This window comes from Podarcis filfolensis, assembly GCF_964270895.1.
Source record: "Podarcis filfolensis genome assembly, chromosome: 7".
Classification (NCBI taxonomy): Eukaryota; Metazoa; Chordata; class Lepidosauria; order Squamata; family Lacertidae; genus Podarcis; species Podarcis filfolensis.
In genome coordinates, this window is record NC_139603.1 from 17,503,550 (window position 1) to 17,527,934 (window position 24,385).

The window sequence follows — 24,385 nt, forward strand, 5'->3', positions numbered from 1 at the left end:
TAGTCTGTTCAATGGCGTTTCCCTTTACGCTCCAATTATCTTTCCTGAAGGAGCGGTTTCTTTTTGTTTGATCTTGTGGTGTTTAGTGTCACTGGCTTTTGCCGCAATAAAACTTGAACTTTGAGTTAGGATATTTCCGTTCCACCTTAAAAGGGAGCAGGCTATGTGAGTCACAGAGTCTGCGTATTTCCTGTTCACAGGATGTTTATGTTTTCTATTGCTTTCGTTTCACTCTGTGCCTGAACACGCAAGCAGGCAGTCATGTTTTTTCTTTGTTCTGACCAACACTGAATAAACTTGTAAATATGCTCTCCTGCTGTGCATCTTTCGCTGTGCATTATCTGCTGATAGAGCGTGCATCAGCCCAGGAATGTGGGAAGCTATTTTCTGGAGCTCATGTCGCTAATTGCTGATACTGTATCTACGGGAGATCGGTGGACGTCCGGAGTCGACGTGGAGGCAGTGATGGCCTTTGTCTCCCTGGCAGTATCCCAACAGTTTTTGCCCTTGTTACTGATATTAACTTTTTGTATCTTTATTTTTATGTGGAAATTGTTCGGTTTCGTTATGTAGTTTTAATGTGTTTTACTTATTTTTATGACTACTTTGCTATATTTGTAATTATGTAAAGCTTTTCATATTGTAAGACGCCTTAAGCATTGTTTTAACTGTGGAAAGGCAACATACAAATAAAATGATGATGATGATGATGATGATGCACATCTTAACTGTTAGGAATCAGAATTCAATATTTTCCTATATTCTTTTACTTGCTGTAGAGTCTACTCGGCCTCTACACATATTCTATTCAGTTCCATTATGCACTTCCATTCTAGTGGTTTAAAGGAAACGTTTAAAGTTATCCCAATTTCCTACAAAGCCCCTCGATATATATATATATATAAGTGAGCTGAACAGAATGGGATGTTCGAAACTGCACTGTCTATGGGTAAATCTGTTAGAATCTGATTTGGGAAGTAAATGAATAAATGGTTGTAATAGGTATAAAGCTAGAAGTAATATAAATATAACACAGCAATTAAGAAGACTGAAAATTTGAAGTCCCAAAACAGTGGAAGGAAGTCAAAATCTAAGTACTGTGAACGTTATAATTTTTCTTTTCTTTTTTCCTTTTTCTTTTTCTGGTTTTGTATCTATAATTTATGTTGTAATTTCACATTGAAAAATAAAAGTAAACAAAAGAGGAATCTGATTTGGGAAGCATGGCTTTAGACGGGCAGTGGTAGTTTAGGAAAACAGAGGGGTTTCAAAACAGAGAGGTTACATAAATAGGGAATGAATCTATTATTCGAACTATTATTATTTGAAATGGATGAATCACATTTTGTTCAGAGGTAACTATTAATTATGTGGAAGTTAGATCAAATAATGCATAAAGGCTGCAGCCACCTCCTCCCTCCCCCCCCCGAGACATCACTAAGGCTGCATACGCACCATATATTTAAAGCGCATGGCTTCCCCTAAGAATTACCCTTCATAACTAAAGTTCCCATTAGGTAAAGGTAAAGGGACCCCTGACCATTAGGTCCAGTCGTGGCCAACTCTGGGGTTGCGGCGCTCATCTCGCTTTATTGGCTGAGGGAGCCGGCGTACAGCTTCCGGGTCATGTGGCCAGCATGACTAAGCCGCTTCTGGTGAACCAGAGCAGCACACTGAAATGCCGTTTACCTTCCCCCCCACCACCACCACGGTATCTATTTATCTACTTGCACTTTGATGTGCTTTCGAACTGCTAGGTTGGCAGGAGCTGGGACCAAGCAATGGGAGCTCAACCAATCGCGGGGATTCGAACTGCTGACCTTCTGATCGGCAAGTCCTAGGCTCTGTGGTTTAACCCACAGAGCCACCTGCATCCCCAAAGTTCCCATTACCTTTAGCAAACTACGGTTTCCAGGATTCTTTCAGGGATTTGTGTGCTGATAAATACACAGCCTCAATCTATTGATAAAACCCTCATTGTTCAGCCCAGAAACTGAGGTACTCCAGGAATTCCCTCACTGCGAGGACTGAAGCTGCAGGCAGAGGGAACACCCTCCTATCAGATGTCAAGGAGAGAAAGAACTATAAAACTTTTATTACATTTTTATATGTACTGGAAGCCGTCCAGAGTGGCTGGAGAAACCCAGCCAGTTGGGTGGGGTATAAGTCATAAAAATATTGTTATTGTTATTATTATTATTAATTATTATTATTATTATTATTATTATTATTATTATTTAGGTGGAACTGCACTTGTATCTGTAGTCACTTGAATGCAAGTTCCTTTGAAGAAAGTAGGAAGGTTTTGCTTGTTTTCAAGAAAACATTCACAGGAGTTGCCTACATGTCTCCATTTTCAGACCTCAGGTCTCTAAGGAAGATGTTAAGGGTGAATCTTGAAGCCTCATGTCTCTCATCATATGTTTAAAAATAATCCCATTACAGTCTCATATCATTGCTTTCAATTGGATTTTCTTGCAACTAACATTTTTCTCACAGGGTCATCATTTTGAGTATTTGTGCAGTAAGTACTAACCTGCTGGCGTTAAAAACATTGCTTGGGTGAACAGACTTTATATTCTGGTGCATATAATCACACTTTCCCCCCAAAACACCATGCACGTTTAATGCAACGTGATGAATAATGTGCGGAGACATGTCTTTTCCCTGATGTCTTACCTATATCAGAACAAACTGGATGTAAACACCAATCTCAAAAGGCAGAAATCACAATGTCTGTGATATGGCAGAGGTTTGCATGCAGATAAAATATCTTTCTGCTGCTGGTTCTGGGGAAATGCTTTGTATGCTGATTCATCTGAGTCCTAAACACGCATGGGAAAGGGTTATAGTTCTGTGGTAGAGCACTTGCCTTGCATACAAAAGAGCCCAAGTTCAGCTCCTGGCATCTGCAGATATCTCCTGCCTGAAACCCCAGTCAGTCACTGCCATTTAGTGTCAACAATACTGAGCTAGGATGGAACAACAGGTTGACTTGGTATAAGGCAGCTTCCTACATTTCTTCCTGAAGAGCTCTGGCTCACAGCTGCTTTGCTTCCTATAACTTCTGCACACACTTGACTTTTCATAGCATATTCATTGGATCTAGATATTTTTTTTTAAAGGACATATTTAATGAATTGAGTCTCCAGAAAGAAATGCTGTATTTCTACCATTCTTTGAATGCTGTTGGTATATAGAATGGCCACTTCACCAAAAAAAGAGGCACTAATTTGTATATAATTTGCACATTCTACTTTATATGTATATATGCAAACATATACACAATTACTAGAAGTCAAATACAACTCACCATTGTTGCTTCCCCAGCAAAGATAGTTGTTTTCTCAGCACAATATAGCTAATACGAAGTTCTAAGATTAGCACCATTGGAAATATAAACGCTGCGGTAATGTCAAGACTATCAGAAGAGCCCTGATGGTCCAGCATGCTGTTCTCATGCTGTGGTCAACAGATACCTATGGGAATGGTAGGCAACTACTTATCAGTAGTGGGGCCCACCCTGTGGAACACCTTCCCATTGGATGTCAAGAAAGTAAACAACTATCTGAATTTTAGAAGACATCTGAAGGCAGCCCTGTTCAGGGAAGTTATTAATGTTTGATGTCATATTGTGTTTCAATTTGTTGGAAGCTGCCCAGAGTGGTTGGGGCAAGCCAGTCAAATAGTCAGGATACAAATAAAAAAAAATTGTTATTGTTATTGCTATATTGTTATTAATATGTGGCTGTTCAGCCTCTCTTAAATATCTTTCTGCTTTTGGCATCTCCCTTTTTTCTTGGTGGTGATGGTGGTGGTTGGATTAACATCTCTCCCTAACCACATGCTGAGAAGCATGCGCAGGTTGCATGAAGGGGGGACTTATAATTTCCCATACCCCTCTCCTTCATTCCCCCCCTTTACATTTTCATGTATATAGGAAGACACAGACACATACCTGTCCCCTCTTCTGGTGGAAAAGCCAGGTGAACATGGAAAAAACAGACACAGTATGGGAGAACTGGCTACCAACAATTACCACCATCAGAATCTAATCTAAAAAACAGCTCTTTAAGACCTTTTAAAATTTTCAATCTCTTCCAGTATCATCCCATGTTTGTGTTTGATGCTTCTGTGTCTTTTTATTTCAGATGAGAAAGCCAGATTTAAAATGCTGACAAGGGTAATAAAAATTAATGATGGAAATGTGTGGTTTGCTGGCCCATTATGTGATTGCCTCCTACAAAACCATGGACTTCTCCAGTTAGGACTGGCACCAGAGGGAATTTAGACTGATTCATCACCCATTTTAGCTAGTGGACGGATCATTATAAATGACTTTATTGACCCATGGTTTTGTTCAGCATCATATGCTTCAGTGAACCAAGCAATCAACAGCTGCTAAATGCAAGTGAGGAGCCACAACAGCAAACACAGGTATTGAACTACCAGGTTGCTTGCAATCACTAGAGCCAGGATGATTTAAATCGCTAAGTTTCTATTTACTGGGTAAATTTTCATTTATTTGTTTTTCAAATAAAAATGGCTACATCACTTGCATCCAGTTTTCATTTTCAGAGGTGGGTGGAGCCATCAAATCTGTTACTATTTGAGAATTGTACAGGAGTTAACTTTACCCTAATCAACGTTATGTATCAGAAGGAGATAAATCACATAGACATCCGTTGTTCCATTTGCTGGATGAAGAGACAAGCCACTGGATTGTCTTTCAAGTGGTAGTAACTAGCGGAATAAAAAGAAACAATGAAGCTATCATTGACTCAACACTTTTTCCTCTAGGTGCAGTTCGGTCTGGTTCCGATATTCTCCTCAAAAGAGTGTGCATATAAACCCCAAGGATCATGTACACCTTGCCTTCCACCTAGGAAGTCATGTGTGAGTGGCCCTGGTGTACATGTGTAAATATGTTGTGCACAATTTTCCTGATTGCAGTTTTCTTTTCCAAATGAAGAAAGGCAGAAGAAAAGCAGAAACTAGACAAATTGCACATCTGAATGTGTAGACACAAAGTCCCATGAAGTGTGCATTTGAGCGCACTATGAAGACCTATAAAATCCACCCCATCTCAGCTTTTCCAGATTTCAGAGTTTTAAATTACTGAACAGGTTTCCAGCAGCATTGCCTTAGCAATCAAATAGTCTTTGGGTTTTCAAAATATTCCATTATAATATTCATATCGGATCACATCAGTATTCCCATCCCATCTGAGTGTTGACATTTACCAAATTTTGCACGTTAACTGTGACATATGTGACATAAAGTTACATTTTTACAGACATTTTTAATTATAGTAGGCACTGCTCATTGCAGTTTGAGGATATATTTCAATTAGATGATATTTGTACTCAAGCTGTGATGATGTAAGTGTACGGGAAGGATCCACTCTCACATGTAAAATGGTGGTCAGACTTCATTAAACCCAACTCCCATTTTCATTCTAAACAGCTGTTGTGAGTAAGCAACTTGTGCTAATCTCCTTTCCTCCAGATGTTTAGGACTACAACTCACAAGAGTCCTAGCTAGCACAACCATGCTGGCTGTGGCTGATATGAGTTGTAGTCCAAAAACAACTGGAGCGGTGAGGATAGATTGTGATAACATATTCACCAAAGTAAGTGAGTTAAGTGTAAGTGTGTGTGTGTGTGTGTGCGCGCGCGCGTGTGTGTGTTTAGCAAATTCTGATCTAAAGGCTATGGCTTACCAAGTTCTGGGATGCCAGCTCCTGATTTTGGACAATGTGCCAGTAAGAATAGCATCTGATGAATTGGAAAGACAGAAGCAGAACTCCTATTCATTCTCCAAGGGCATAGTAACTCCAGCTGCCAGGATTGTTGTATTTGTGATGAGGTAAAGAAAGGAAGCAGATAGAAAATATGGAGGAGTCAAGTCATATAATCGGCAACATTACTCAAGGCTTCATTTTGGAAACCTGGGAGGATACTTATTTCTGAGAGAAGAAGAGAGAAAGGCGCTGCACTCTGGTGAATAATTCCCCCCAACTACGGAGCTTCTTCTGCCTACTTGCAATGAAACCTGGTTTTGCTTAGGAATGGAAGAGGAATCCCTTTTATCGCAATTTATACACTGAATCAGGCAGTTTTGATCTAGTTGAGTTTCACTTGCATAGGACTGTTTGCATGTTTGCACCTGCTTGTGTGAGAGATGCTCAAGTATCATGGTGGTGTTTAAAAGCAAAATTATGCACACAAAATGCATATATTATGCAGATAATACATTTTAGAAAGTGTAATTTCATTTTTATTATTATATTGTTATGAGTTTGTGGGTGCCAGACACCTCTAAAATCTGGACCCAACAAGTGTTAAAATATAAGCCAAGCTAGCTTCTTGATTAGGTAATTGCCTGGGTGATGGGCCATTAAGAGAACAAAGCAAAGAGAGTTCTTTGTGAGACAGCACATGCGTGCAGCCCATTTACATATGTGTAAATATACCATATATCATAAAGACAGTGCAGTTTCCATTTTGCCTCATTTCCAAAAGGAACCACGAACCACAGGCAAGTGCTTGGAAAACTTGGAATCTTGTACAGTGGTACCTCAGGTTAAGTACTTAATTTGTTCTGGAGGTCTGCACTTAACCTGAAAATGTTCTTAACCTGAAGCTCCAGTTTAGCTAATGGGGCCTCCCGCTGCTGCCACGCTGCCGGAGCCCGATTTCTGTTCTCAACCTGAAGCAAAGTTCTTAACCTGAAGCACTATTTCTGGGTTAGCGGAGTGTGTAACCTGAAGCATATGTAACTGAAGTGGTACCACTGTACTGCTCGGAGATTGGGGTGGTATGCATCAATACTTATTTATATCCCATCTTTGCCCCAGACCAGGATTCAAGGCAGCTTACAGATAAAATAGAAAAAGGGAAAAAAGTGGAAAAGATAGTCACTAAAATGGAATCAAACATGAACAGAATTAAAACAATATAAACAGATACATTAAAAAAAAGATACAGTCATACCTTGGATCCCGAACGCCCTGGAACTTGGATGTTTTTGCTCCCGAACGCTGCAACCCCGGAAATGATTGTTCCAGTTTGTAAATGTTCTTTTGGAACCTGAATGTCCGACGTGGCTTCCACGGCTTCCAATTGGCTGTAGGGGCTTCCTGCAGCCAATCAGAAGCCACGATTTGGATTTTGAACATTTTGGAAGTCGAACAGACTTCCGGAACAGATTCCGTTCAACTTCCAAGGTACAAAACAACATCATCATAACACTAGTTCTTTCCCGTCAGTTCCTAAAGGCCTGTTGGAATAAAAAGTTATTTGTCTGACAGTGGAAGGACAACAGGGAAGGAGCTGATCAAACTTCTCTAGGAAGCAGCCACATAATGTATTAAGAGTCTGTATGTAGCTATTTGTATTGTTGTCTGTTTATCTGCCAGTTACTTTAAGGAAGCTGAAGTTTATATGATTATTTCCTCTACTATAACAAAGAGCTGTCATTTAGTTTAGCTGAATTGTACAGATCTTTGAGAACAACCAACCACCGAATATATTTGTATACTTAAAAAAAGAAAGAAAACATGATGTGATTTTTATTCTAACCCCCTGCTATTCTTTAGGAGCATAAAGCAAGCAGTCATATATTTTAAGCATAGGATCTCATTGGCTTAGAATTGCAATTAACACTAGCTTTGCAGAGACACTGAAAACAACAACAACAAAAACTGCCTCCACATGTGTTATATCAGCAAGAGCTGCTGCAAAGCTCTTGTAAAATTGTTTCAGAGATCTTTAAGTGAGAGTGATGTTACCGTGGGATTTCTCAGAGTGTTATCTGCCTTGCCTAAAATAAGTCCTTCTCCTGCTGCTGCTTCCCTCCAACATTTAGGATATTCCACCCCTTCCACCCTTGAAACCACCAACATGGTGCCCACAGGTCCACAAGAATCTACAGAAGCTTTCTCTGGCACCCACTGGGTCCCCTTCCTCTGCTGAAATTCTCCTTGAAAGAACCATTCTACTGTAGTCAAGATAATAGGTTGCAGTATGTGCTTGACTGCTCCGTGTTTGCTCCAGTTTGCAAATGTGCCTATGTATCCCCAAAGGGTGGCAACCCCTGCTGCATACAATTAATTAGTAGAGTCCTGCTTCTCACATGGGCATACGTATCACCCAGTTTCTCCTCACTTTACTACTCAACACTTGTAGGAGGACTACACATTACTGACTCCACTGTCTACTGACAATCCGAATTACCGTTGTGTAATAATGAAGAGGAAAATGCAGCATTATGGGAAAGCTTCTCAGGATTCTAGTTTTTCATTCTTATTCTTTCTTCAAAGCAAAGCACTGTCAATTGAAACAGGGAAAACAGATAGAGAAAAACGGGACTCCACGTCGCTATCTGGTGACACAATGTTATATCACACATAAAAAGTTAAAGGGACCCCTGACCATTAAGTCCAGTCGTGGATGACTCTGGGGTTGCGGCGCTCATCTTGCTTTACTGGCCGAGGGAGCTGGTGTTTGTCCGCAGACAGCTTCCGGGTCATGTGGCCAGCATGACTGGCAAAACCAGAGCAGCGCAAGGAAACACCATTTACCTTCCTGCCGGAGTGGTACCTATTTATCTACTCGCACTTTGACATGCTTTCAGACTGCTAGGTTGGCAGAAGCAGGGACCGAGCAACGGGAGCTCACCTGTCGCAGGAATTCAAACCACCGACCTTCTGATCAGCAAGCCCTAGGCTTTGTGGTTTAGACCAGAGCGCCACCTGCATCACCATATCGCACATACAACATATATAAATCACTTTTTCTTTACCATTCTAGATGAGTACTTGGCATGCAAAACAGAGTCTCAGGGGCGGGGGGGATGCCTGAAGTTCCCCATCCCTGCACTAGAGATCACATGCATACCTACCATCCCCAGCTTTTAAGTTGTACTATGCTGGGTTAAAAATCTTGTTCTGCTTTCAGCAATCCCATGAATTGTCAAGGAGCCCTAAATAGCCCTGCTGCTTGCCCTTCAATGTTAGCAGAGGGCTGCAGACCAGAGAGGGCAGCACAGTGAGAGAAAGTCTCCTGCTCCCACCAACAGGTTAGAGAAATTACTGCTTGTTCTGAACCTCAAACTTTGCGATCTTTCGTGCCGCCTCCTGTGAATTTGAGAAAGCAATTCATTACCATGTGTTATCAGCAGCCAAAACAGCCTATGACCAGAAAGTGAAACTTGCATTGATTTATGCGGAAACTCTTCAATAAACTGCACAGTATATACTCCCTGATACGGTGCCTCCATAACTACCAGAATCCATGAAAAAGACCTAAGCTAAAAATAGACGGTATAAATAATTAAAGGCGTCGCAATGAGTTTGTTTTTGCAGTAAACAGCTTAATTTTCCAAAGTGCCATTTTGCCGATGGAGGACAATAAGCCCTAAGAAACGTTTTCTTGCTATCAGCTCTTCTGCAGGAACCTTTTGATGTATTTTGTACTCTACAGACCTATGTCATTAATTATTGTCCATGCACTGTTCTAGTCCAAAGCATAATCAGCGTCTTAGCTGAGCAGAAGTGTCTCTGGCTTAGCTCTAAGGACTCTGAAATTCAAGTAAAGGCAATTGTAATAGCACTATCTCTGGCTGTCTCCACAATGAGGATCACTTCCACATGGGATACAAGAAATTCACTGTATTTTGGCTACCTATCTACAGCCTTTAATACTGACCAAGTACATTTTTCAAGATATAGTACATTTCCCCCACTTACAGTAATTATTGTTGCTTTGCTGATACTGCATTGTCTACCCACATGGTAAAACAAATCATTCCTACATTTTTGTTATGTGGACTGAACTTGCAGTTTTGGAAAGTCCAGGGGTTGCCACATGCAAAACTGGTCAGCGCTCCTATGTCCTATTTGGCTGGAATAGATGGGGTGCAACAACGTCTGGAAGGCCACAGGCATGGGGGCAGTTGCCCCTCTGGATGAACTATAACCCCCAGATTCCCCTCCCCCTCTTTCTTTCTTTCTTTCTTTCTTTCTTTCTTCCTTTCTTTCTTAGAATATTTCTAGCATTTGTAGAAAAGTGCAAGCACTATCACTGTCATTTGTTACATGAGAAACTCACCTGCTCCCCCTCTTCATGTTCGTAGCCAGTGATTTAGGCACAATTAATTAAGGCTGGGACGCGGGTGGCGCTGTGGGTAAAACCTCAGTGCCTAGGGCTTGCCGATCGTATGGTCGGCGGTTCGAATCCCCGCGGCGGGATGAGCTCCCGTCTTTCGGTCCCAGCTCCTGCCCACCTAGCAGTTCGAAAGCACTCTTAAGTGCAAGTAGATAAATAGGTACCGCTTTATAGCGGGAAGGTAAACGGCGTTTCCGTGCACGGCGCTGGTGCTGGCTCGCCAGAGCAGCTTCGTCACGCTGGCCCGGACAGCGCTGGCCCCCGGCCTCTTAAGTGGGATGGGTGCACAACCCTAGAGTTGGACACGACTGGTCCGTACGGGCAGGGGTACCTTTACCTTTACCTTTAATTAAGGCTGGAAGCATTGAATGGAGCCAAGAAATGAACTGAGGGTTTTAACAATGAGTGGAAAGACATTGCTTGGATGTCAGGTCCACCCACAGACAGTGCCAGATCTGGGGTACAAAAGGGGCATGTACCCTGGGTGGTAGGTTAGGTAGGTGGCAAAATTGGAGGAAATTCTCCTGTAGGCCCACCATACCCCTCAAAATAGGCAGGGGAAGGCCATTGATCCTCTGCTTTTACATAATAATAATAATTTATTATTTATACCCCGCCATGCAGCTTTCAACAGAATATTAAAATACAATAATCTATTAAACATTAAAAGCTTCCCTAAACAGGGCTGCCTTCAGATATCTTCTAAAAGTCTGGTAGTTGCTGTTCTCTTTGACATCTGGTGGGAGGGCGTTCCACAGGGCAGGTGCCACTACTGAAAAGGCCCTCTGCCTGGTTCCCTGTAACTTGGCTTCTCGCAGCGAGGGAACCGCCAGAAGGCCCTCGACACTGGACCAGCTTTTATAGCAAAGAGAACATGTGAGCCTCAGAACAACCTTTTTGTCCATGGATGCCTTCTCTCCAAGGCCCTGCAAAAGGTAAGCAGGAGATACCAGCAGTCACATTACCTGCCTGGCTGTAAGTCTGCCAGATCCCACTTCCACAGCTGCTCAATTGTACAGTTGCTAGAAGTACCTCTGCCAGTCCACACCCCTCCCAGGGTAGACAAGCTCCATTGACTCCTAAGGAAACATGGCAAGGGTGCTTTTGGGTGGTCTTTGACAGAGGAAGTGGTGCCCTTTTATGCGCTGTCTTACTTAGGAGCACGTTGGTCACTCTCATCGGGCCCAGGACTAGGACTGCATGTAGTGAAGGGTGTCATGGCTGAGCAGGGCTCAGGGACTTCACTGCAGCTAGAGCTGCCTTCCTCCCATCCTCTCCGAGGTGAGGCCCGCTGGTGGTGTATCCTTCACCAGTGCTGGGAGGGTCAACAGACAGCATTTGGAAAGTTTCCAAAGGCAACACTTAAAAAAAAAAAAGTCACATGGATTTCACAACCAGGAGAATGGGGTGGCAGTACATGTTTTTGTCCTCCATGACAAAGTTTGTAGATCCAGCACTTCCTTCAGGTGGACTGCAGGTAAACCTACTGAGAACCAATGGAGGGGGTGGCGCTGTGGTCTAAACCATGGAGCCTCTTGGGCTTGCCGATCAGAAGGTCGGTGGTTCAAATCCCCGCAACGGGGTGAGCTCCTGTTGCTCTGCCCCAGCTCCTGCCAACTTAGCAATTCAAAAGCACATCAGTGCAAGTAGATAAATAGGTACCGCTGTGGCGGGAAGGTAAATGGTGTTTCCGTGCACTCTGGTTTCCATCACAGTGTTCCGTTGCATCAGAAGCCATTTAGTCATGCTGGCCACAAGACCCGGAAAGATGTCCATGGACAAACGGTGGCTCCCTTGGCCTGAAAGCGAGATGAGCGCCGCAACCCCATAGTCACCTTTGACTGGACTTAACAGTCCAGGCGTCCTTTACCTTTACCTTTTACCTATACCTATTAAGAACCAATGGAGGGGTAGATCTGGAACCCCAGTTTCTCTGAGGATAGATCCACCCACGTTGAGGTGGAGTCATTGCTCAGCCATCAGATGTACCAGAAGTGGCAAACCTGTTATCTGACTAATTACATATGTTGATTTATTTGGAGTATTTACTCTCTGTCACCCTGAGTTGGGGGGGGGGAGAGACATGCTGGTGTCCATGTCTTCCACAGCCACTTGTGGACCTCTAGGAATGTGTACATCCAGAGAATACAAAAGGCCAACTGGAATGGATCAGTAGATAGGCGTCTCATAAGAGATCCAGGAACATCAAAGACTAGAAGTATTTGGCATGTCGGTGGGTCTGTTGAAATCCTGTTAGGATGCTCCTCCAGTTTCATACTGAGACACATCTGAAAAATTGCTTTAGCCATCTTTAAACATTCAGCATTGCTGAATGTTTTATTTATATTTAAGCACCATGCCTCAGACTGTAAGAGATTTCATTAGCTTGTGTTTCAGAATCACTTATCTTTACCATTGAATCACTTTGCACCACTCTCCCTTGTGAAGAATTTCAGAACAATGTAAAAAGTGCATAAAAGGAAATATATTTACCAACCACTATAAAAATCATGATGTCAGGAATAAACAGAGCAGCCACATATTCAGAAGATAGCTTTTGGTAAGCAAGCCACTCTTTCTCAACTTCAGTCCCCCATCTTCAAATGGAGATAAGAATATTGACTTATCTTACCAAGTTGATGTAAGCATTACATTCTGAAGGAATTGTGAGCACTTTAGAATGGGATATAAAAATGATATTTATTAAGGTCAACCATAGCTATCAACTTTCCCCATTTTTTAAGGGAAATTCCCTTATTCCGAACAGGATTCCTCACAAGAAAAGGGAAAAGCTGACAGCTATGATGTCAACATTCTCATCGTATCAGTTTTTACACATGACAAAAAATAAAATATTTGCATGATCCCCATTTGTTCCTTGTTATAAATGATAATGTTGATCACTTAGTGATGGGAGCCTTGGTCCACACAGCAGTGACAGGAGGTGGCGGCAGTAGTGGCAGCCTGTGAGGTCTCATGGCAGTGATTGGAGGTAGCGGCAGTAACAGTGGCAGCCTGAAACAGATTTAGAGGGACATAACCAGTTTGGTTGCACTGGGCGCAGAGCCTCAGAGGTGCCACAGGGAGTGCTGCAACTATGAGGTAGAATGGAAGCAGAGAGGTGAGGGTATTGCATAGGGCATCACTGAAATTTGAGATCCCAAGATCCTCCAGTGGCTGAAGATCCACTGTGAATGTGTGCATGGGTGGAAGCATAACATGCAATTGGAAAATTCCAGGCATATGCACTTAAAAAATGATTATAAAAGAAACAATAAAACGGAGAACCTGTGGTTCAGAGTTCTTGTGCCTCCCAACCTATGCCACATACATCGATTCTGCTTTCACAAAAGCAACATTTAAATGCAGTTCATACTTATCTGCACTATTCACTTGAGGTACATCAGGAAGAATAAAAGTTCTACTCCAACAATACTGTAATATGAGAGCAGGTCTGCATAGGGGACTCGGGTGAAAATGAGGACAGCTGTGCAGAAGTGATCCTCTACAAGTGTAGCTTGCCATGACCACTGCTCCTGCTGTAATCCCCTCTTCTACACAACTATCAAAATGTGCAGGAACCCTGCCCTCTTTTTCACCAGGATACCCAAACGTTTGTGCATTTTCAGCCACCAGGATTTACTAAAGCAAGCCCACTGAGCTGAATACAGCCCACCAGCTGCACATAAGGATCCCAGCAAGTAATCAATAATCCCCCATCTTTTGGTTCCTTTCTGTGATTACAAAAGTGGGGAAAGAAATGGTTGTCAAGCACCTGGCAATGGCTGCATTCAGTTTGGTGGCTTATAAGATGGGCTTGTCCTAAATCATCAAGGGTACATTTTATCACAGGGAAATACTATGCAGAGGGGCGGGGGGGGGGGGGAAAAGCTCTTCAAAATTGTAACGTGCTAACTGAAATTTGCATTTAGCACATCGGTATTTCAAATCTTACTTGATATATTGACAAGAAAAGGAACAGCTGGTGAGGCTTCTATCCAACAATAGCTAACTCCCTGCTCACTCGTTTCTCCAGAGCAATTTCAGGGAAAGAGAGGTTGTACTTTATCAAAGCTGATGATCTCGCTTATAAGAACTACTTAGACTTACTTCAAAAATAATGTGAGCTTGATACTTCATGGGTTATCATGGCTATGGAATAACTCACAAAACAAATCAGTATTATGCCGATAGCAAGAAGCCATTTTATGCATAAAGCAAAAATCCTTATACTAAGTGCAATCATTCAACAAACAGAATCCAATACATCTGTTGTTTTTCCACAGACATTAAATTCAAGTCTAATACTGGAATTCAAGTCTAACAATAAATTATGCAATTCTCTAGTTCAAAAACCCAAGTGAAATGATATAATTAAACACTTTCAGATGTTTTGGGCACTAGACCTGAAGAGCTATTTTAGTGCAAAAACAGTTAGTATAGTGGTTGGTACCTCGGGTTAAGAACTTAATTCGTTCTGGAGGTTCATTCTTAACCTGAAACTGTTCTTAACCTGAGGTACCACTTTAGCTAATGGGGCCTCCCACTGCTGCCTCACGATTTCTGTTCTCATCCTGAAGCAAAGTTCTTAACCTGAGGTACTAATTCTGGGTTAGCGGAGTCTGTAACCTGAAGCGTCTGTAACCTGAAGCGTCTGTAACCTGAGGTACCACTGTAATATTTATACAGTGCTTTTAAAAAAAACAACCAAGACTTTTGATACTGGTTCATAATCTAAAAAAGAAGAAGATAAATGTGGCATTTCCTTTGCTTTCAAATAATAATAAAAGATGGCTCCCATTCAAAGCTGACACTGCCTTTCTGCTACCAAAAAAGCATTTGAGAGCCCAGTAGGTTGGGCAGTAAATGACTGTATGGCCAGGTTGGGTCAGTGAGGGGCCCTTACAAGCTCTTAGGGCCTCACCCTGTGCCCAGTCTGGCCAACTTTTTTTGGTCCTGCACTCTGATGGGAGCCAACTGACTCATGCCACAGGGTGAGACAAAGCCAGCTATGTCTTTTGGCTGGATGCTCTGGCACGGCCAAAGCACAGGAGCCAAAACAGGACAGCTGGGACTGGGATCGGAAGCAAGGGAAGCTTCTGTCAATCCGGGATGTCCCACTGAAAATGAGACAGTTGTTTCCCAATGAACTGGGCACAAAAATTATTTGCCTTAAACTTGTACATCGACCTACTTAAAAGCCTAACCAGGTTATATTGTAGCTTCTTGTCTCACTACGAGCACTAAGTGACCCAAGGACTGTGGCCTATGTAGGCTGAACCAACTACATCCTTTTCATTAGCTTTATATGAACTCCTGCAGTATCTTCTCTTCCCACATCTTTCAAGAGTAGATTCAAACATCTAGATGGAGCACATGTTTTGGGTCTGGCCACTCTGCTACCCAGTATTCCTTAAGTAACGATGTCAAGAACTGAATATGGTTGGGTTGTGCCAGCCTAAGACATTTTGCTGCCTGAAGTGGAGGCCAAATCATGCCTTCCTCCAGCACCAAATCTTTCTGCACCAGACATCAGTTTGTGCCTTCAACTATCCCTGCCACCCAGAACCACCTCAGTCCTATTCCTCAATCAACTCCCAAACACCTTTTGATACCAGAATTCTTATCCTATGCATGCTAAGAATGTTTATGCTGTATTATATAACACTTCGCTCCATCTTTTCAAGGAGAGATTGAGAGAGAAAGAACTAAAAATCCTAATATATTAATGTATGGTGATTCAATAGCATCTGAAACAGTTTTTTTCATTATCATCAAATATCAAGGAGGACAAATATTTCTAGCTGGATACAGTATCACTACATTTAAAATAAGCCAATTGAAGCAGAACTTTTTAGAATCAGTAAAGCAAGCCAGAAAGGATCAATTGTATTTTTGTAACATAGCCTGCTGCGTGAATAACATAGGAAGAAAGAGCCCCCTAATGGCTCTAAGAAGTTAACTGCAGGGGAAGAAAAAAAGGTTTTCTGTTCCACAGCATAAAGAAAATTTGTTCCCAAATAGGCAAAGTTATTAGAACGGGGAAGTCTAAGTGAGCCCAAATGAAAACATCAGAACAAAATACGGACTGATTATGCTCAAAGGTATAAAAGCAAAAATGGACATTTCCAAAGCATGTAAAACCAGTTTTAGATAGTTAGTTAGGAGTTTCCATCACAGGGCCAACAGCAGAGAACACATGTGCTTTCAGTCATCCTTGAAAAACTCTCCAATCCATATTAGCTTTACCATACAGAAGTAAAGAGCATGCCTGATATCTTTAGTTTTTAAAAATCCTTATAGAAGCTCCATTTTCTTTTTAGTTACCCAAGTGTGCATATCATAGTGGTAATGTTTTTAGACACTGTGTATGAGTGGGAGTCAATTATATTCCCTCTGCTGCAAAGTGACATTGCTAATTATTATGAGGGATTCTTTCGCAGACAGTGAAGAAAAAGCAAATCTCCCCAGGATAAGTAATATGTTGTCCTTAAAGAGCCCAGACACAATGACCAAGGATGCCCAATGTAGAGAGCAGAGAAATTTATGTCATGAAGCTTCACCACAGCACTTCATCTAAATGATATCCAATGCAGGAAATGTAAAAGAGAGAGACTTCACTATATTTGACATGATGTGCAGGATGCCACAACCAGTCCACCTCACGAGACAGAGACAGGAAATATTCCTCAGCCCATTTGTGTGGTATCCTCCCTTCCCCAAGGATATGTTGGTTTTAAATCAAGCCTCTTCATAATGTAAACAAGGCTATTACAGTCCTGCTTAAATGATGCTGATCTGTGCAACTGCATAAATGCAAAGTGGATTTCAAAAGCTTTATATACTACATACAGCATATATACTACATACAGGTAAGTCAGCGTTCCTCTTTCTAAAATATGACCACAACACACACTTAAAGCATGATCCAGCTAGCTCAGGTTTCAGTCCCACTGATTTCCATAAGATACATTAAAGCATCAAACTTTTCAATTGGGGTATAAGAGTTTGGCTGGACCTAGAGTGTTCCTAGAGTTTTGCGGAAGCAAAAAAAAAAAAAAAGCCGTGTATTTGGTTGACAACCAGTACCACAGCCTATTTGCCTGCCATTGTATATAACATGTTAAGTGTTTGGGTTGCAAGTGTTCCTTCTGTACCGATTCTTAAAATAAAACCCTTCTGTTATTGATTCCTCCAGTTTGCAGTTCAAACGGATACCTTGGTTCATCAAAGGGCTTCAGATTTTTAAAGTGCCATCTTTAGCGTTTCTGCTCAGAACAAAGTCCCACTGGGTTCAATAGGACTTACTCCTGAGTAAGTGTGTACAGAAACCACAACCCACATTTCCTTTATCACAAATAACTAAGGCGAAAATCCTATGTGCTGCTACCTGGAAGTAAATGCCAGTTAACACAGTGCAATATACATATGACCAGCATTGGACTACACCAGTATTTTGACACCGAATTTCATTTTAACAAAACTGGATATCAGTCAAAAATAATTGTGTGTGTGTGTGTGTGTGTGTGTGTGTGCGCGCGCATACACAGAGCCTGCTGAGCTTAATCTACTGGAGGGGAGTGGGGGGATGGAGTATTAATTACCGTGTGCATAAAAGCATGGTTGGCCATGTGAGACTACCTTTTAGAGTAAGAAGTCACTGTTGTAAGGGTAGCATGCTATGCAAATTGCGTTAATTGGACAACCCCCAGGAAAGTTGTGGCTGAGTATGCAAATAAGCTAATCAAAAGCTCCATTATAGCAACTCCCATTTCTCTACACATAAGAAGAAATCCTAGCAATTAAGCAGCATCAAAAAAAGAGAACACAAAACCCTTTTGGCTGTGATCATAAGCAGCAGAATAAGCAGACTAGGTGATATTTAAAAGGTGATGCAGATCAGCACAGCTGGATTAACATAATGCAAAGCCTATTAATCTGAAGTGATACTGCTTTAACTCTATATACACCCATCACCTACACAAACCAAAATCAAGCAGCCTCCTGATGTCCACACAGCTTACAGAGAGAATTTCCCCTCACATCTGTGAGTTTCCAGATGGGGCTAAGGAAAGTATTTCCTTCCAATCTCGACAATTTTGCAGGTGAAGCAAAACCTGTCGTTTTCGCCCATGAGAATAGGCAATCCATTCAGAAATGGGACAAATGCTCCAGAAATTGAAGACACAAGATCATAACCTCATGGGATTCACATGCTGTCTCAGAAATATTGATCTGGTCTCTGCAGGCAGATGCATTCTAGTGTTAGGGCACCATTTATTGGACCTGCCAAGCCATGTTATTTTTAGACAACCAACAACAGTTGCTTTTGCACGGGAGTTAAGTTCACAAGTGACAGATTTGTTTTAAAGCAGTTGCAAATGCCCAGCAAAAACAGCAGTAAAAAATACCCCACCCCCAAAGCAAGCTATTTGACAAGTACAGCTAGACTAGTAAAGAATAAATAAAATCACAGAAATAAAACATCTTATCATGTTGTCCACCCCCATATGCTGCTTATGGGGCTGTGGGGGGAGTTTGCTAGCAAAACATTTCCCAAGGAGTTAGCGGAGCATCATTTCACTACTATTGGGTTGAGGTTAAACAACCATTATTCCCCTTTACAGTTTGTTTTTTCCCCTCTTGCTATACATAGTACTTCTCTTTCTTGCTCTCCCACACACAGGCAAGCCTGTACATTTAAGGATGCAAAAATGCCAGGCTTGTACTACCTGCAGCTTAATCACATCCCAGTGATAAGGGCACATATTTAAACTTACCTTATTCAAGAAGCATCTTCAGCTCTGAGGGGGCTTACTGACCCCAGGCTTGTTGTCAGTAGTGAATCTTCAATTCAAAGACACAGATTATAAGTCAAATGAACTATTCCAAGGTCCAGTCCTATTAGCTGATTCACCGGCATACGGCTGGCATCCTCTCACGAAGGAAGAAAGCTGCACAGTAAGTTGTCCACGGAGGGAGCTAGGTAGCAGGATTATCTGGCTCCAGCAGTTACATACTGATGCCATAGTACATATTCTCTTCCTCTCTCTCTCTCTCTTGCTTCCTCGCCTCAACGCTCACTGTGCACTCAGCTCCTTCTGCTGCTGTATAATCAATCCAGCTTATTTGGATCCAACAGGCCCCCGTTTAAACAGCCAATCAATAGGCCAGGGTCTTTTTCCAAGAGCAGCACAAAAACAGTAAGAGTTTAAAACCAGGAAATTTTTACACTGTTACCCAATCCTCCTAGAAAGAAAGAGGGAGATAATAGGAGATGCTGCATTCAAAGCTGGATTTGTCTCTCTCAAAACACAGCGTCCAATTTCGCTCTGGCAAGTGTCAGTTTAAGAAGCACAGGTCAGGTAAAAAGGTGGGAATGTCTGCCTCTCCAGCCTGCACTGCCTGCAGGACCTGTTAAAGGCTGAATGTTTTGTGTGCTGGGGTTAAAATATCCTCATGCCCTCACACACTTTCAGTCTGATTTCTGGAGTTGCAGGACAGATGCGGAGCATTATAATTATTCTAGTCCGAAACCCTGAAACATGCATCCCAGTTTGTCCCTCCCTTGACACTCTGCCTGTGTCCCTCCATTTCATTGTATACGGCAGTCCCCTTACATCGGCTACTCCTTTGCCTAGCCCAGGCTCCAATTCTCAGATCTAGGGTAGTCAAATGTAAGAGAGGCCAGCGGTATCATTAATGGTTGTGTTTAAGAAAGGCTTGTCAACCAAGCTCAGCCTTCTTTTGTATCTGGCCACCCTAGCTCCTGTGGTGGAGGGGGAAGGTGACTAAAAATCAGTCCTCCTGTCAGGGAAATGTCTCCTCACTCAGCCACCTTCTCCTCCTTCAGCTGAGTTTGTCTTTTCGTCCAGTGAAGCAAACAGCCCCCATATATACATATATACATATATGAAACAAAGTCTTAAAGTAGGAAAATGTAACAGAGTGACATACTGACTGAGAGAAAAGAAACATCTTGAGGCAAGTGGCAGCTAGCCTCTTTTTAACTGAACTGAACTGAACACAGAGAGGGCACAACACGAAAGCCCTGCCCACCAGATGCCAGACATTCTACTAATCAAATTAGGTCCCAGTGTTTGTTTGTTTTTTACAGCTCCAAATCTTTGCTTCTGCTGTCATAATTTTGCCATCCTCTTTCCTCTCTCCTCCTCAGCCCAAGTAAGTAGTTCAGTGTGTGGCTGAGAGAGTGGAATGAGTATGAAAAAATTCTGCTTGACTCTAGGAATAACTAGCACAGTGTGGTGGATAACTGAGCTACGAATCAGGTGGTCCAGAATCGGAATGGCATCTCTGCCATAAACCAGGTGTGTCCTTAGGAAAGCTGCTTCCTCGCTCAGCTTTCCTTCTGCAATATGGGGACACTGGCCTATCTTTCAAGAGCATTTTAAAGAATTGCTGACATCACAGATTAAAACCATTTGAAATCCCCCAAAACATTACGTTAGGGCTACCATACGTCTGGGATTTCCCCAGACATGTCCTCTTTTGGGAGGGACGGCAGAGTTTTCTATTTTATATGAAATGTCTGGGTTTTGGAGATTCTTAAATTATTATTTATTTTTTGGGGGAGCAGCTGCTAGGATTTCTGACCTTGCACTGGACTCTGGGGGTGGCACTAGGCCTGGTGGTCCTTCCAGCAGCTTTTCCTGGCATGACCTTCCTGGGGCCACTCGGCCTCCCATCGTCCAGATAGCAGGAGGTGAGAGACAGCAAAGGAAAAGAGAGAGAGGAAGGAAGGAAGGAGCAGGCAGGCAAGGAAGGGGTCAGCAGCAGGGGGGGCGAGTGAGGGAGATGCGAGTCATTGGGGGGCATGCCCCAAACATGCCCGTGTTTGGAGGCTTCAGAATATGGCAACCCTACACTGTGTTGCTGTTTTTCTACTGGACAGATGAATAACTTCTTTTCCTGTTTACTTCCATGTACTACAGCCACTTGAGCCCCATGGTTTGGCCACCCTAGAAAACAAAATCTTGGGATACGTTTGGGATGTGAGGGGAGTATTACAGGAAATTTATACAACCTGATTTGTGCACAGGAAGCAGTGCTATAGCAAGTTTAAGGGAGGGGGACAGCATGCAACAGAAAACAGTTTCCCCCCATTTCATATATGCAATTATACAGAAATAAGCCCCTCTCAAATTCAATGGCACTTACTACCAAGTAGTTGGGGGAGGGGTGGTATTCAGTCTAACTCTGCAATCTTCTGTAATGTCTTCTCAGAGGTAGGCATAGAATTGCAGTCATACTGTGAATTTCATTTGAACAAATATTGTTCCATTCACACAACAGTTTTAAAAGCACCAGCGATGCTCAAAGGCATATTTGATCAAGGATACGGGCCAAATTGTCTCATTGCCTTACGATCCTTCCTCATTTCTCAAAAGCACTACTGTACTACATTTTTTCCTGCCCTTCCCTCAAAGAGTTCAGAGCAGTACATGTTGTCCTTCTCCTGCCCATCCTTGTAACAGCTCTGTGAGGTAGTTTAGGCTGAGAGATAATGTCTGGCTCAAGATTATCTAGTGAGCTGGATGGCTGAATGTGCTTTCCTTGGTCCTTGCTCTAACCACTGCACAACACTGACAATATAAACAATGCCACCCTAAATGCCAATGTAGGTAGAAATTTGACTATTATTTCCCAAATGAGCACGCCGGGATGCTCCATTTCTAAAGCTGTTGCCTTGCATACAAGACAGGTCCAGTCAGTTTCCCTTTAAAACAGATGACAACTTGCTATTAGCTGTAATATACACCAAGACATGTCTTATGGCTTCTCACTGCAATACCACCTCTCAACAGGTTGCCCTATGGGAAGTGGGGAACAACCATACAGAGAATGGTGGGACAGCTCTGTGATCTCTCACACCTACTCCTAATAAAGAAGCGAAAGAGCAGAATGCTACCTTGGTAAGACCTAAAAGAGCCTAGGACCCTACTTCTGCTAGTACTTTGTGTAAGAAAGGAGGGCACCACATGAATAATTCCAATCAGGGAAGCACTCCCAACAAGGGACAGAGGAGAAATTCAATTCAATTTGCATTTAAAGCCAAATCCCCCAAATTTCCACCTTTGAGGCTCTTGTTCTATTATTTACCTCCAAGTAGGTTCCTCCATTCCTTGGACTCAGATCCTGTAGCAATCTTGAAGACACACAAGTTTTACAGCAAGGCTTACATCTGGGAGGATGTACTTGAAGGCCTCCAGTTGCCCATCAGCATTCTTGCTGAATGACCATACTGTCTACTGGGGCTGCTTGAACATTCAAGTCCAACAACATCCAGAGGACCACCAGTTTCCCATCCCTATTCTACAGAATTATACAAAAAGATTGACTTGCAACCATAAAATAATTCGGGGGGGTGTGTGTTTCAAAACAAACACCTCTCTACACTGTAGTATAGGATGGGTACTTGCTGTGTGAGGAAGCAGGAGAGCTTCAGCAGCTGCATTTATTTATGAAAACGAGAACACCTGGGACTTACTACACAGGGAAGCCTAAGGTTCCAACTAGTTTCCACTGAACTATTGAGGGAACCGCACCTGAAGAGGAGAGTTTCTATCACAAGCTAGGCATGTCTCTTGAAGAGACAGTCCACACTCACTGCCTCATGCACATTCTGTTTCAGCATTCCCTGAAGTGACAAGGTAATAACAGCTTGTTCTAAACCTAGCATCTTAGGTGGGTTGCAAACTCTTGAGCTAGCCCCTGCAGCTGTCCCATTAACCGCCATTTTGATCTGCAGTCAATTAGCAAGTGACAACGTTCAGGTTGGTGCCATGCAGTGCTTTTCTTTTTCAGGGGGTATTCAAGGATACACAGTATGGACACCTCTTTCTTTGTTATTAAAAAGTGTGGCACTTACTGTAACAACTTCATGGTGATTCCCAGCACCCATTTTTCCATGTAGTATGTTTCACCATCCGATGTCTGCCGATCAGATCTTTCATAAAGGAGCAGAGCCAGACTAGGTCAACATTGTTGTTGTTTTTCTAGCCCATTGACCCCCCAGCTTCCTAGTACCTCACAGACTCTGGTTCACAACCCAAACACCTCAATGTATGGTGCAAAGGCAAGGTGGGGGTGAAAGTTCACCTTTAACAGAGGTGAAGATGAAGGATTTTCAACAGGTGATGCTTGCAAGACAAACCAAAAATGGTTGGCTTTCCCTCTTCTACACAAATACTGAAGGTGCAGGAGTTATTTGCCTGCCTGCCTCTGGCCATTGTACCAGTATACAGACACATATGCATTTACACATGCATGCATGTATCCACACACACATTTAGAGAAGCATGCCCTCGACCAGTCTACCTGTCAGGCTTATCCCTACAATTCCATCTCCCTTTACTGTGACTATGAAGAAAACTGGACCAAGCTAAGCAGGTAGGAATGGCACTGGCGCCCACCTGAGAGGTGCCAAAACTGAGTTCTGGCAAGTTCCGGCTGAAAAATATGTCCTGACTTTATGCTTAGAAACTCAACGTATCACTACATTCTGCTGAGGCCTGTGTCACAACAGCTTGGAACAGGTTTTCACTGTGGTTGCCCCTGCTTGGAGAAGGCTGCTCCCTCCTCCCTGGGGGGCGTTTGTGCAGGCAGGCCACACACTCTCCCCGTGTACAGTGGGGGGGGCATGGTTGCACCGCCCGCATCACTGGGAATCCTAGCTGAGTCACACACCCTGGCTAGCCAATCCAGTCGACCGGGGAGCGTGGCTTGCGCTACTTAAGCAGTCGAATGGCTGGGGGTTCTTTCTTCTCACCACCTCTTTCCACAAATCTCCCACCCTCCTGCCCTGTTTTCATGTGTTGCATGTTGGCCTTGCTATGGACCACAGTTGGTTGCCTGTTGAAGAGGCGAGGTAAGAATTTTCCCACTTGACAAATTGGCACCATCCATGTGGTTTTTGCCTGCCTCATAGCAATCATCACAACTTTTGTAAGGTTTGGCAGTTAGGCATTGGTAAAACCTGGTTTAAGGGAGGGGAGGTTGTGGTCTTCACCTGCCCCTCCTCTTTAAGGGTGTTCCATTAAAGGGATCCAGGGGGTGTGGATCTTGTCTGAAGCTCGCGTATGGGCTAGGGCCATGCCACCACCTCATTGGGAACCTTGGGGGAGCTCTCAGTTGATGTACATCAACAGGGCTCCCCCTACTGGTGGTTCCCCCCAATAATTTTTTCTTATTTTCTC

The 24,385-nt window shown here is 42.9% G+C and overlaps 1 protein-coding gene across 4 annotated transcripts in view; it reads right to left on the minus strand.

Moving 5' to 3' along the window:
* The window catches only part of CDH18 (cadherin 18), a 614,393-nt gene extending 595,059 nt beyond the window's left edge, over positions 1 to 19,334 (minus strand). For 3 of the 4 annotated variants that reach the window (XM_083623835.1, XM_083623834.1, XM_083623830.1), the window contains exon 1: positions 18,950 to 19,334. The gene's annotated coding sequence lies outside the window, so the exon portion shown is untranslated. Of the gene's footprint in view, positions 1 to 18,945 lie in introns of all 4 variants that reach the window. The other variant, XM_083623832.1, reaches the window with a different exon arrangement.
* Between the last annotated feature and the right edge of the window lie 5,051 nt (positions 19,335 to 24,385).